The following is a 3,272-nucleotide window of genomic DNA, read 5'->3' on the forward strand; positions in this document are numbered from 1 at the left end:
AAAAAAAAAAAAAAAAAAAAAACTAAAAATAGAATTACCACATGACCCAGCAATCCCACTACTGGGCATATACCCAGAGAAAGCCATAATTCAAAAAGACACATGCACCCCACTGTTCATTGCAGCACTATTTACAATCATCAGGTCATGGAAGCAACCTAAATGCCCACTGACAGACAAATGGATAAAGAAGATGTGGCACATATATACAATGGAATACAATGGAATATTACTAAGCCATAAAAGGAAGGAAATTGGGTCATTTGTAGATATGTGGATGGACCTTGAGACTGTCATACAGAGTGAAATAGTTTGCATTTTAAATTAAAGCATCAGATCTTTCTAGGCAATTATTATATCTGTTCTAATTTGCATTGATCCGCTTATATGTACAATCTCTAAGGCATCCCTGAAATCACTGACCTTTTATGTTTTGCCAGCTTTTAGTCATTCCATTCCAATTCTCATTCTTAATAAATGAGATACATTTCCATCTCAACCTGGGTCTTAGCACCACTGGAATCTTTTTCTGTAGGAATAATGTATTTAAATGGAAACTTGAAAGAAATACAATCTGTAATTGAAACAACTACAATCTGTAATTCTGATTTTCATTCTGTCCTGTGAATATGGGGCAGGCTAAAAAGACTGAATTAGAACCACTTCTCTGGTTAAGTCCAGTAGCCCCCTGTAACCCGGAGACAGGGCTTCAGTTCTATGAATAACTAGGAGATAGAGTAAGTCTGAAGTATGTGTTTAAGTTCTAGGAAGTGGGTGAGTAGTGTCTATGTCAATTAGTTGAAGGTGTAAGGGGAAAGAAGGGGAGTGGTCAGTAGAATGACTACAGGATGCAAAATCAGAATGACTGCTTTATGAACAAATATTAATAGCAGGAAATCGTATTAAAATTTTACACGTTTGTTTTTCTTACTACTTATTTTTACTAGATGTGACAAATGGTTAACTATATCTTATAGTCTATACTTGTAGAAAGCCTATTTTTATACACAGATACATATATTTTTTATGTCTGCATATAAGATATTTTCATATATTTTATATGCAGAATGGTGTTCAAAAAAAAGCACTGGAATTATAAAAACCTATATGAAAATTTCAGCTCTTCTCTTTCCCAGTTGTACATAGGCTTGGTCAACTCATGTAACTCATATAACCTCTCTGAGCTTAGTTTTTACAGTTGTAAAATGTGTAAATGTGTAAAATGTGTAATACCAAGTTTCTCACAGGTGTGAAGAATAACATGACATAGCAAGTGAAAACACTAAGCCCTGTACTGGACACTTTGGGATTTGTGATTTTTTGGTGTTATCTCTTGAATTGTTTGCCATGGTTTGTTTGTTGTTTATTATAATTTTAGAAATTTTGAATAGACATTTAAAGAGTACTTTCTCTTACATTGTACTTTCTCACAACCCAGAATTGACTACTGGGTTAATTAAGATCTGGCCATATTTACTTTAATCCTTTTTTATTAAAACAAAAGTGTATATACATGCACACATATGATAAAATTAGAATCCCTCTGGCCACCAGTGCTAATCCCATTTACACCCTTTGCCCATTGGTTGATTTATTTATTCAACACACATTTACGGAGTGCCTACTATGTGCTAGGTACAGTGCTAGTTGCCAGGGTCAGTATTCATGATGAACCAGACTAAAAAAATCTTTCCCTTTACGTTACTCCAGCTACAGTGACTTTCAGCCTTCTTGACAATACCAGGCAAAATTCTGCATCACAGCCTTTATTCTGGCTATTCCATAACCCTGGAATGTGCGCCCTCCACAAAGCCAGATAGATGGCTATTTTATCTTCTTTAGGGCTTTTTTGAAATTTCACTTTCTCAGTAAGACCTTCCAAGGCCATATTGTGTGAATTACATCCTTCTTCCATATCATACATACAAACTATATCTATCTCTGCTTTATTTTTCTGCATAGTGCTTCTCACCATCTAACACTGTAGTTTATTATCTTGTTATTATCTGTTTCCCCTACTAAAATATGGTATCCAAGACCGCAGAGATTTTGGTCTGCTTTATTCATTGCTCTACCTTCAGTGTCTAGCACAGTGCCCTCAAAAATTATTTGTCCAATCAATGAATAAGAGATTAAAAATTAAAGCAGCTTATTGTCCTCTCAAAGTTTAATGATTGAAGTGACTTAATGAAAGAAAAGTGTAATTTATGTGATTTTCAAAATTGCTGATACATAAGATATCATCCCCATCTTCCAGCTTCTATAGAAAAAGTAGAATACTTATTTTCTAAATATGCATGAAATAGCTTTCATAATGCCAAGGTTAGATAACTTATAACTAACTTATTTTGTAACTGATGAAAATTACTCCAAAATTAGCTTTTGGACAATTTATGCTGCTCTGTTGATTTATCCCTTGATTTGAAATTATGGTGAATCAAATTTCTGCTGACCCCAGAGGATATTTTACATCCAGCCTTCACTTTAGTCTCTAGAAATGTACTTAGCTGGTGCAGTACAGCAGGGGTCTCCAGCCAGTACTGGTCTGCGGCCTGTTAGGAACTGGGCCTCACATCAGGAGGTGAGTGGCAGGCGAGCAAGGAAAGCTTCATCTGTCACTGCCCATCACTCCCTATCGCTCACCTTACCGACTAAACCATTGCTTGCATCCCCCCACATCGCCTGCATTACCGCCTGAACCATCCCACCTGCCTCCCACGTCCATGGAAAAACTGTCTTCCATGAAACCGGTCTCTGGTGCCAAAAAGGTTGGGAACAGCTGCACAGGACTCCATCCTTTCACTAACCCCAGTGAAAGAATAATTCAAGGGCATAAGCAACATTGTTTAATAAAAATTGTCTAGCTCCTACTTATTTCTAAGTACTTTAGTAAATCTAAGAGTTGTATTTCAACACATTTTTTGAGGCAGAGTGATAAGATGGAAATGAAATAGGCTTTGGAATAAGACAGTTCAAATACTGGCAGCATAACTTTAGACACAAATTACTTAGGCTCTCAAAGTCTCCACTTTCACATCACTTACACTTACAACAATATTGTCTGTCTTGTATGTTGGTTGTCTAGATTAAATAAGATACTCTATCAGTCAGGGCAGACCAGGTTAGGCTGCAATAATAAATAGTCCCACAAATCTCAGCTTAAAATAACAAAGGTTCATTTCTCTCTTGAGCTACAGTAGCTGTGGGTCTGCTCCCATGCAGCCATTCCTCCTCCCTTTACTCAGGAGCACAGACTGATGGAGCACTGCCAC

This window comes from Lipotes vexillifer, unplaced genomic scaffold (assembly GCF_000442215.2).
Source record: "Lipotes vexillifer unplaced genomic scaffold, Lipotes_vexillifer_v1.1 scaffold266, whole genome shotgun sequence".
In the NCBI taxonomy this organism is placed as follows: Eukaryota; Metazoa; Chordata; class Mammalia; order Artiodactyla; family Lipotidae; genus Lipotes; species Lipotes vexillifer.